Genomic DNA, 12475 nt, shown 5'->3' on the forward strand with positions numbered 1-12475 from the left:
ATTTTATTATTATCATTTATTATTAAATTTTATTTCACAGTGGGGGTGTTACAAGATGCTAACAAAGCAAAAGAGCAGATAAAAGGAATTCAAGACAAGGTTTACCTTGTAGCTGCAGAGGTACTTGAAAAAGAAACTATCCGAGAAAAGGATATGAAGTCAGAAAATCTGAAGGCCAAGACATAGAAAATCTTCTCCACTGGACTAGTCCTGAAGCAGAACCTAGCCAAGGCATCAAATCTCCTGTCCATCAAAGATGCTTTCCAAAAACAGGAATTAGATTGGGAAATCACTTTTCTTGTATGTGCAGATGATTTGGAAGGGTTAGAATTCAAAGTCAGTATGTTGCCACGTGTCACGATGGAAGAGGTTGATCAAATTGTGTCCAAGTTCATTGAACATTCTGCTTCTCAATAGGAGAAGAGGGTGCAATCCTAAAAAATAGCACCTCATGCCACTTGTCTCACATGCACTGGATATTGATTTTATTTTGGGAAACTCTAATTAGGGTTAGGTTGTCTTAATCTCGATCCTTGATCTTAGATTGATCTCGGCCATTCATTTGTTTTCAAAAACTCTTTATAAACTCATTCTCTCATTTCATTTCAGTGTGGAGAGATTTATGAAATTGTTGCGTAGAGCTACTTGGATAATAAAAAGTTCATTATCAGTATTGTTTTGAAGTCTTATTTGTTATCAAGTGGTTACATGGTTGCATAGTTTCTTCAACACTTAGAATAGATTTGCTTTGAGTAATTTGCTTTGAAATTGTTAGATGAATGAAGGATTGATAGTTTAGATAATATTGTTCAATTGTTGGTATTATTCATAAGTGTGAAAATCTTAAGCAAACCCTAGAAGATTGCACCCGCTTTGCGTAGTTGTCCAAGTGTGGCGAAACAAAGTGTCATTACCAGTTTCACCCTGTCTTTACCGTCTCTTGAGTTCATAGGAATAGCTAAGCAATAGTTAGAATTCCTAAACCCTTATCCTTTTTATCTTTTTTTTGAAGTCCTATATTAGAAAATCCAAAAACAAAGAGCATTTATTGATAAATTCAGCACACAATACCCAAGAAGCTATCCACATAAAGTCGCTCGTTCGCACATATAGACCTTGGAGTCACCTTGTGGTCTTTCTTGCAATCTTGGCACAAGTAGTGATTTTGTTCAGGAGAGGATAGAGTATCCTTGGATATTTTATTGTAATGTTCAGTATATGATAAAACGTACACCAACAAGTTCAAAATGGAAATTTCAATTCAAATTTAAGATCATATCCTTGAAAGATTTTCTGCATGTTGCCAACTTGCCAATCTTTTCAATTCAAATTTAAGATCATATCCTTGAAAGATTTTCTTTTCTACTTAGAATTTTGACCATCTATCCGTCTAGAAAGAAATCATGATCATCCAGATTTTGGAGAGAGAAAATTGTCTAGGAAGAGTTTTCTTGACTTTTTGAATTTGTCATGTTCCAATGGAGATTTTTCATCAATTTTCAACATTTCCTATTTTTAAGGAATTTTTTCAAATTTGAGTTCTAGGGTCTAGGAGAGAGAAAAATCTCTCCCTTCGCCAATTTTGTCATCGCCTTGAAATTTCTTCAACTGTTGGTAAATTTCCATGCCTGAGAAAGGATTTTTAAATCTCTTCCCTGAGGGGGTATTCCTTTCTTCCTCTTGGGTGTTGTTGACGTGTTTTTTATGACAATGTCTAACACAGAATAAAGTTACCAACGGTCACCTTACTCTCTCTTGATCAAGGTTAGGCCATATGCTAAGATTGCAAAAAGATCAAACGGCTAACTCCAATGTTCCTTTTATGCACGGACGTGACTCAGTCAGTTGATGTGTTTACTAGTAATCCAAGGGGCCTTACGTATGGATCGTTCTTTCACTTCTTTGCTGTGGCGTGGAACTTCATCATCGGATATGGCAATTCTGCGATGCTTCTACTTCGAACGAACTAAATTGGAACTAACTGAAAATAAAGGGAAAAGGGTTTAGAAAGATCTAAATCTACTCCTAAGGGCAGTGATATCAATAGATAATTCTTTAGTGGACAAATTCAAAATAAACCTAGCTCTGCTTCGCCAAGTTTAACTACAACTCTACAAGAACCGATGCAATCTTATGAGGATGTTGAAGGATTTTCACATTGAAAAAATGCATTTGAATACCCAACACGGTGCAATCCAAACGACTATTCACAATCGAACTTAACAAAATTTTGGGATTTAAACTAACTTTACACTGCAACTTACAATCAACAAGATGCAAAAAGTATGAACCATGGAAATTCATCAAACACCATTACATTCTCCATTGAAATCAAAGCACTTTATCTAACAACTGAGAAAATAAAATTCTACTCTAAGTGAGGAAGGTGAAACCATGCAAGTTTTGAAAAAATAACTTGAGTGGATACCATTAGAGATAAAAGTTTCACTGTTATTATCTCAAAAACTTATCGCAACAATTTCATACAAATCTCCCTCTCCTTTACAAATAAGGGGGATCGCCCCTTCATATTGTAATGTCCCCAACTTTAGCCTTACATCATTAGTACTCCTACAATTTTGTGTAGTCTCTAAAAGAGACAAAATTGCAAAATGGATCAAGAGATCTTTATTGGAAGACATTAAACCATAGAAACGAGACTCTGACTCGGCTCGAACTCGGCAAGGCCGACCCGGACTCGGACTCGGGACTCGGAGTCAGACTCGGCTGGACTCGGGAAAGTGAAAAACTCAAGAAATTTAGAGATTTTTAAATATTTAAAACTTGTTTCATGCACCCTTTATTGAATACACCTTAAAGACACAATAACACCATCAAACTCGGCTCATTTGATTACATACGCAAGTATACATCAATCACATAAGCATAAACGCAAATTGTAGTTGAAGGAAATAACGAACATACATATATAACTATTGTCAAATGTATACGATATTACAAAACTCATGGAATAAAAAATCCATGTCATCATATGATCATCATCAAATGTTCCATACAAATACCAAAGGTAAATACAACTACAAGCCTATGGCTCGGAGGAGCTTGCACCCTCCGGCCCCCTGCGAAGGCGTCCAAGGTAGGTCCTAGATGATTCGACAACCATAGCTGCTCCTTGTGACACCATGCCATGCTCACCAACATCAGGAACATATGTGTCACTATCTACCTCTGAATCTCCTGTTTTTGCTCGTGCTCTCTGCTCCTCCTCTGCCATGGCTACAGTCTCAACCTCTATATCTACCTGGTTGATCCAATCAGTGTCAGACTCCGAGGTTAAATTTTCCCTACTTCTATCAATGCAGTTTCCCCCATATTTTTTGACAGGGGTTTTGGGGCAGCGCCCCCAAGCTGGGGTCAGGGGGCAGCGGGTGTTATTTTTATTGGTTGACATGTTGTAACCCTAATTTTTCTCATTCTCAAGCGGAGGTTGTAGTGAACAAAGACGAGATCATTCATTTAAAAAAAACTTTTTAAAATGTTTTTTTTGTCATTTTATTTAACCCACCCGACGGCCAAATTTCAAGCACTGGACTCACCGAGTTTGGCGATTTTAGGCCAAACTCGCCAACTCGGCGAGTCTGGCGAGTTCGCCCCCTGGACTCGGACGAGTCCAAGTCCAAGCTTGCCAGACTCGGGGGGCATAAATCGTACTCGAACTCACCGAGTTTGGCGAGTCTTGGGCGATTTTCCGATCTCTACATTAAACTTATTCATGGGGGCAACTATGAGTATCATACCCAAGCAAGACCCCATTAAGAAGTGATCAAAGTTTTAAAGACATCAATGAGTAACAAAGGATAAATGAATGGTTTGGTGACTATGCATTGGGAATGTCCAAGATTATTAAATGAGTGATGAATTAGGGTACGAGAAGCAGTGCAATAATACAATAAGGCAGAAGTGGACAAAAATAAAGCAGCGATTCCTCAAAGAGAATATGATAGTCGACTTCATAGAGATAGTCTATCACATATTGCAGCAACACTTGAATTGGCTACACAACAAACTAAACATTGATGAAACAAAAGTAACCATAATGTTACGTATCTATTAAGCCCATTGAGATCAACCACAAGCGCCGATCAAGAATGATGAGAAATCACATTTAATTATCCATCATGTTGTCGTCAAAAATAGACACAAACAACGATCAACAAGTCAACTTTCAAAATAACTGCCATGCGATAAGTATCACTGAGGAATGAGTTTACTAAAAATATATATTCCAAACTGGTAAACAATGTCACGCAGTGGAGAGGAAACATGATAGCCTTAATTAGACCAATCATACAGGAAGATACGACTTATTTCAAAATCAGACATATTATCGATGCACCATAATAATAATCAATAATGGTTGAAGGAGATATAGATAAATTGTTAGGCGATCAAACAAGGGAGGGTGGCAGCTATTATTATATTAACTAACTCATTGTTATGAAAGGAAGCGATTTCGCTTAAGGGGAGGCATCATTATGAAGAGACATATCCCCAGAAGACAACTCTTCCATCTTATATAGGGAGTTTGAACTCATTTAAATGGGGGGAGGAGAATATAGGGAGAATAGACAGCAATTACCAAGAAGAGATAGCAACAATGTTGGACAAGACAATAATTGTTAACAACAATACTACCATTCTCATAGAATAGCGAAGACAAATCAAAGGAACAGTGATTACATTCTTCATTATAGTCGATCCTCCAAGAAAATATAAACAATTATACTTGGTTTGGACAGCAACGTAGGATACCATAAATGACACAGAAACTACTTTGACAAGTCTGCAAGTTGAAGTCAAAGTAAGGCAAAGGTGTGCATTAGAAATACAATAAACATTCGAACAAAGAACACATATTGGTGATTGGACACAACAGAGCATCACTTATAATGTGGGAGCAGATTATAAAGGCAGGAATACCACGTGGGGGTCTTGGATCTGACAGATATCAGAATTGAAGAAAGGAGACTTCAATAGAAAATTAGATTTAATTGTATTGGAATAAGCTTAAAGTGCTTTGTGGGCCCCACACAATAACTATCCATATTCCTATGATAAAAGAATTCTCAAACAGTGTTTGCTGCAATTAGAAAAGGTTTGGAAATTTCTCAATGATTATGGTGTTTTTAGCAGCAGCTCCACTAAAAGAAATGGGACCCACTTGGAAGCCTTTTGAATATAGGAGTTGTGCTTTTTATTTTAGCCGACTTAAGACTTGCAGATTATTAAATGTGATTTGAGCAATCAACACTACCCAAGGGTTAATGAAGGCCTAAGAGAAGTCAGCAACATATTGAATATTGAAGATTTTTTTGTTTGGGAAAATTATTTGTGTTTTTTATTCATTCTCCACTACTTGAGAGATACCAATCAGATGAAAGCTGCAGATCAGCGGTAAGAGTCAACATCTGATTTAGAAGGAGTTATATGAAGATTATGACATGGTGTACAAGGGAGACATGTCAAGTACATACATTAATTTAAGAAGAGGGAGAAAAATATATAGAAAGGATAAGAGGGGAAAATAGGAGCAGAAGTCTAAAATATAAAAGCACATATCTCAAGTATATAAATCAAAGAAATCCATCAAGATAAGTTCCATCTTCCAAAATTATTCTTAGCATTATGATTTAAATATTATAGAAGAATGTCTTTAGAACCAATGAAATTATATTTATAAATGTATTACAATTCTCACTTTAAGTTAGAATTGTTGTTTCAGGACTAAATCAAGGTTAATTCCTGATGGGGACATTACATATATAGACTTCAAGCCTTGGCTACATGCAAAACCCTAATTAGGGTTTCTCCCTAAAAGATTCCCCACACATGATGCAACAAGGTGGGAATCAACAATAAATGCCCATTATGGCCATATACAATTAATTCCATCCCATTACAATTAATTACATTCCTACCAAAAATGGCATCTATTATGCATTGAATGCACCATCATCCATAAAGCTCGCCCAATAAATCATAAATGCAATAAATATGACCATGCAAAATCGCCCCATGATGCCATAAATACACCATCCTCTCCTGAAAGTGATGGCTGCATGCAAAAAGAATCTGCCATAATGCCTTAAATGTAACGGCTACATGCAAAAGATGCTCCATTAATTCTTCATGCATTGACCTGGCTGCCAATTGGCAAGAAACCCTTGGAGAGAGAAAACTTTATCTAGAAAGAATTTTCCGAAGATTATGAATTTTCCTTGCCTTGGAGAGGATTTTACATCAATTCTGCACATTTCCTATTTTGTAGGAAAATTTTCAAATTATGGTTCCATGGTCCAGGACGGAGAAAATTCTATCACGACTCCAAGTATATCATCGTTTTGAATTTTGGATGCTTTTTTATGCCCGAAAATGGATTTTTCAAATTTTTTTCTAGGGGGAAATTTCTTGTTCAATTCATCCTTGATTTCTTCCTTGCCTTCGAATTTTTTTTTTTTCACCTTCAATTCATCCCGACATGGGATTCATGTTGTGAAAGAATTCTTCTTTGGAAAGAAATTTGTTCCTTACCCTTGAGGAAGGAAATTCTTCACGCCTTAGCCAATTTTCATGATTTCCAAGAACTATGTCCTGAAGGAAGGTATTTCCAACACTTCGTCAATTTTTCACTTTTTCCAACAATTTTGTCCTGAAGGAATTTCCAACACTCAATTTTTCCACTTTCTTGGAATTCTGTCCTGAAGGAAGGAATTTCCAACACTTGGTCATTTTTTTCACTTTCCTGGAATTTCTTTTTCTTGGGCGCCAATTATTCCCCGAGGAAGGAATTTTTTGATTTTTGAACCTTTCTTCTTGAACCTTGATTTTTACGTCTTTCTTCCAACCTAGGGCACATTTTGGAACTGGAGAAGAAATTTTGAACATTTGTTCCTTGAGGAAGGAATTTTTTGTGCTCTTTGAATTCATCACGTCCCCAAGGAGCTTTTTGACCAATTTTTCACATCTATTTTTTAGGAACTTTCCTAAAATTCAAGACCCAGGATCAGGAGAGAGAGAATTCTCTCACGAGTCCAAATCTGCAAAAAAATTCAAATTCTGATGAGATTTGGTGTCTAAGAATAGATTTTTCAAAAAATATTCCGAGGGGAATTTTTTGCTTTTTCATTCCATTCTTGACCTCCACATTCCCCTTTGCCTTGGAAAATTTCTACTCTTGGGCATGGAATTCACCTGGTGATGGATTTTACGTCGTTTCACGAATTCCATGGCACATGGATTTTGCTACCTTCCTGACTCCTTGGGCGGAATTTTGACTTGGTCTTGGATTTTACTTAATTTCATGAATTCCATGGCACATGGATTTTGGCGCCCTCTTGAATCCCTATGCGGAATTTTGACCTAGTCTTGGATTTTACGTAATTTCATGAATTCCATGGCACATAGATTTTGAAGTGATTTTCCGGACTTAAGTGATTTTCAAGCTTTCCATTCCTAGACTAAATATCCACAAAGCCAAATTTTGATCACTTTGCCTGCTCTTTGACTTTCCGGATTTAGAAATGATCGTGCATATCTGGTCTTCAGTGGACGCCTGCAAGGACCTACCACAAGTAGACTTTCCAAAAATAGAAACTTTTTCAAAGTGTCAGTGTTAGAGCAAAACAGGACGCACGGACACTTTCTACAAATAGAAACTTACTTAAAATAGAAATTACTAAAAATAGTAAGTTTGATTTTTGGCAAAATTAGACCAATCTGGGGGGAGTGAAATCCCTAAAAAATAGGAACTTTCTAAAAATAGAAGGTTACTCAGAATTCGCTCAAATTTCACTAGGAAGTTCATTGAAGAGTCTTGATTCCAGTGCAACGTTTAGTGTTCTCAAAACCCTAAAATCTAGGACTGAAGCCAAGAAACCCTAAAACAATCAAAACAAGCCCTAGACTTAGCCAAAATTGCTCAAACGAAAAGCAAACTTGATCAAATTGAACCCACTCACTTGCAAACCTGGAGGATTGACGAGATTGCAACCAAAAGACCCCAAAGAAACGAAACTAGAAGACCGAGAGGGCCTAAAATGTAGGGGGTCTCCATTTGCAATGGGGTGATGTGTGAAAATGTCACAACAGACGCCAATTCCACCTTACCTTGGAATTCAACTTTCAATTCATCCTTGGTGGAATTTTGATGTTATGGAGGAATTCATCTTTGGAAGGAAAAATTCCTTTCCTTCCTACTTCTAGCACTCCACAACATGTCTGGGAGTGAAAATTACCATGTGGAGGAATTCTTGCTTGAGGATGGAATTCCTTGACACCCCCTCTCCAACGCTCTGCCTTGACCTTGGGCGCCATTTCCATACCATGGAGGAATTTTGGACTTGCTACCTTTTCCTCCTAGACCCCATCCTAGCGCTCCACATTTCTTCCTGGGAGCCAAAACCACCTAAAGGAGGATTTTGCGTTTTCCTTGTTTTTCCTCCTTGACCCTTACCTAGCGCTCATCTTTGAACTTGGGCGTTGAAACTCACTTGTGGAGGATTTTTGACTTTGTTGGGTTTTCCCTGACACCCTCTATTTGGCACTCTAGCACTTGACTAGGCGGAATTTTGGCATGGTAGAGGAAATTAAGGTGTGGAAGAAACCATTCTAGCGCTCCTGCTTCTTGGGCGCCAATTTGATGCGGTGAAGGAAATTTGGTCATGGAGGAAAATTCCTCCATGGCCCTAATCTAGCACCAACCTCTCTCATGGGCATCATTTCCATGGTGTGAAGTATTTCTCACTAATTAAACTTTTTTTCCATGAAGTTATTTTCACGCCCACTTGTGACTTGGATGCCATTTTCACCAAGGTAAAAGATTTCCTGATTTTTCACCTGACTTACCCATTTTTGCTCGTTTCCAGATTGGGATGCCATTTTTGGATCGAAGTGATTTTCCTCCGCCAGACTTGGAAGATTTTTCAGTACTTTCCACTTTTGGAATGAATTCCACACTTGGCCATTTTTATCAGTAGCCTGCTTTTTCAAACTTTCCGGACTTAGAAATGTTCAGGAATGCTCAATCTTCAGTGCGAGGACCCCTACCTATTAATGAACTTGCCAAGAATAGAATTACTATAAATAGTAAGTACTTCAAAATGTTAAGATTAGGGCAAAATAGGACGAGACGACACTTACTAAAAATAGAAACTTACTAACAAATAGTAAGTTTAATTTTTGGCAAAATAAAGACAATCCGAGAAGCAGTGAACCCTAAAAAATAGGAACTTTCTAAAAATATAAAGTTGCTCAAAATTCGCTCAAATTTCACTTGTAGATTCCTTGAAGGGTCCTAATTCCAATGCAATGCTCATTTTTTCCAAAACCCTAAGGAAAAGGCCTCAAATCTAAGTTTGAAGGGTAAAACCCTAAAATAGGCAAAATAGGTTCCACACTTAGCCAAATTTGCTCGAACGACTTGCAGACTTGATCAAATTCACCCCAAAACACTTGCAAATCGAGGCGACTGACGAGAGTGCTGCGAAAAGACCCAACGAACCTGTTGGTACTTGTTGTGACCTTTTTCACACATCGCCCCATTGCAAATGGGGACCCTCTCTTTTCCTACTTTCTAGGGTTTTGTTAGTGTCCTATGACCTTTTGCTGCAGTTTCACCAAGCCTTGTCCAGTTCAGAGCATTTTAGGCCCTGACGATTGAAAGTTAGTTTTTGCAAGTTATGTGATTCCGAAATGCGAACACCACCAGAGTGCTTAGAGAGGCCAAAGGACAAAGATTGCAATTGATTTGGACGAATTTGGACAACTTTCTATTTTTAGAAAGTTTGTTTTTTTGCTTTTTCCTATTTTTTAGGAAGTTTCGTTTTTGGCATTTTTAGCCCGATCCCCGGTATGGCTATTTTTAGAAAGCTTTTTCCTATTTTTTAGGGAAGTCTGCTTTTTGCTTTTTCGAGATCCAAACCTAGGGTTTACACTTGCACCACTGACCTGCTTCAACCGGAACTTGAAAATTCCAAGTTTTGATCTAAAAAAGCTAAATCCCTAGATTTTAGGCTTTTTGCTTTTTCAGGATGCAAATCTAGGGTTTACACTTGCACCACTGACCAGCTTCGACCGGAACTCAAAAATTCCAAGTTTTGGTCTGAAAAAACTAAATCCCTAGATTTTAGGCTTTTTGCTTTTTCGGGATGCCAACCTAGGGTTTACACTAATACCACTGACCAGCTTCAACCGGAACTCAAAAGTTCCAAGTTTTGACCTAAAAAGCCAAATCCCTAGATTTTAGGGGGTGTGATGCCTCAGATGATCCACCTAGGCATGGATTTCAAATTTCAAGTTAATCCGATTAAATTTGATTAAGCTGTGAAATTTTGAATTTTTTCTAAGAAATTTGGCTAAGTTTGGAATGTCAACCTGATCCTGAAATTTGACTAAGTCTAGAAAATTGGAGAATCCTCCAAAAACTAGATTTTGCATTATTAGTCCTAGAGGCTCGAAACCACTCTCAAACATCCTGACAATATATATGAAATCTTTTCTCTTTCTTATACTTAAATGTTATATTTCATATATAGTCCACCCTCTTGAGAGACCTTCAAAGTCCGCCATGGGTTGGGAGGTCATGTGGGAGCACTCTTCAAAGTCCGCCCAAGGTGGAGAGCGCCTCAAAGTCCGCCCAAGGTGGAGAGCACTTCAAAGTCCACCCAAGCATGTGGAGAGTGCCTCAAAGTCCGCCCAAGGTGGGAGCACTCTTCAAAGTCCGCCCAAGCATGTGGAGAGCGCCTCAAAGTCCGCCCATGATGGAGATGTCTAAAAGTCCGCCATGTTGGGAGGTACACCAAAAGTCCGCCATGCTGAGAGGTGTCTAAAGTCCGGCATGTATGTTGTGGACTCTCCAAAGTCCGCCCAAACTTGTTGGTGAAGATGGTAAGGACATCAAAACTCCGCCCAAGCATGTCAATTGGTGGCCAACACTTGAATCTCCGCCCTATCCTACCATGTTGGTGGCCAACCCTTCAAAGTCCGCCATGTTTTGGAAGAGGCCATGATGGCCAACACTCTAAAGTCCGCCATGTGTGTGGGGTGACCAAGGGGTGAAGTCCCAAGTCCGCCCTATGTTGGAGACCCATCAAAACTCCGCCCTACCCTAGCAAAATGATGCAAAGGTCTAGAAGTCCGCCCATCTTGAAGATGTCTTAGAAGTTCGCCTAGGGGGTGTGTTCCAAAGTCCGCCCTATGCCTTAGCCAAAAATTCGCTTTGATTGAGCTTTGCTCAAAGTCCGCCCTCCATGTTGAAGGGACCCTTCAAAACTCCGCCCAAGGAAGTAGATGCTAAGTATGATAGGGGAAGGCCCTCTAAACTCCGCCATACCTTGGAGAGGTAAGCAAAGTCCGCCAAAACTTGAAGAAGATGAAGATAAACTTCCAAAATTCCACCTACACATAAAAGTCAAACAAAATCAACGAAAATACAAGTGATGTCATGAAAATCCTTCAATATTTCGAACTTAAATCCAAAATAGAAAGTTTTCAAAAGGAGAATATTGGAAGATTGATAAGGATTTCGAACTTAAAACCAAAATGGAAAGTTTTTTTTTAAGAGAATATTGGAAGATTAATAAATATTTCGAACTTATAGCCAAATTGGAAACTTTTGGAAGATATTTTCTTCGAGTTTTGAAACATGACAACACTTTCCAAAAGAATAAAGTTAAAATTGGAAACATGATTTGGAAGATTTTAAGGGTTTCTGATTGAGGATTTAACTTTATTTACAAATACTTCATTGTAAACTTCATTTCTACACCAAGAAGTTCGAAAATATTAAGGAGAGCATAGTAAAATACTTTTAGTTTGGAGTTCATCTGGAGAAAGTTTTGGATATTGCTGGAAGTTGGATAAACTTTTTTGGAGAAAAAAAACCAGTATAAGGACGAATTATTGAATCTCTCCTAAATTTTTGAGTATTTTTTAAGGTGAAATTAAATTCATGATGCAGATTTATGTATTTTCTGAGTTTTTCCGAAGTTTGAGAAATGATTTTTAGTGAATTCGTTCGAATTTCTAAGGAAGGAAAATCATTTTTTTGGCCAAGTATAAGAAATTTTTGGAGTTATAACACTTGGTGTTGGATTGTGATCACAATTATCTTGAAGGTTGGAGAATTTACATGTGAAAATCCCATTCTCATGGCTAAGTATGAAAATGAAGTGAAATTTTCCAAACACTTAGCCATTCGCAGCCTCGATTTTCATTAATCCAAGATAGATTTCTAACTTATTTTCTTTTGGTTTTACAGGTCACGGGAGGAAATAGAAGCAGGATCATCATAGAGATCGCAGTTGAAGTTTCAAGCCAAACGAAAGATTGAGGACAAGTTCACAAGAAAGGTTCATCCGGGCGTGAAGATAGCCAAAATTTGGCTAAGTATGGGAAATGTTTCACAAAGAAAATTCCAATTTCCTCAATTATGATGAAGGCATGTCAGGGCATCGAG

The sequence above is a fragment of the Cryptomeria japonica genome, chromosome 1 (assembly GCF_030272615.1).
Source record: "Cryptomeria japonica chromosome 1, Sugi_1.0, whole genome shotgun sequence".
NCBI classification, from domain to species: domain Eukaryota; kingdom Viridiplantae; phylum Streptophyta; class Pinopsida; order Cupressales; family Cupressaceae; genus Cryptomeria; species Cryptomeria japonica.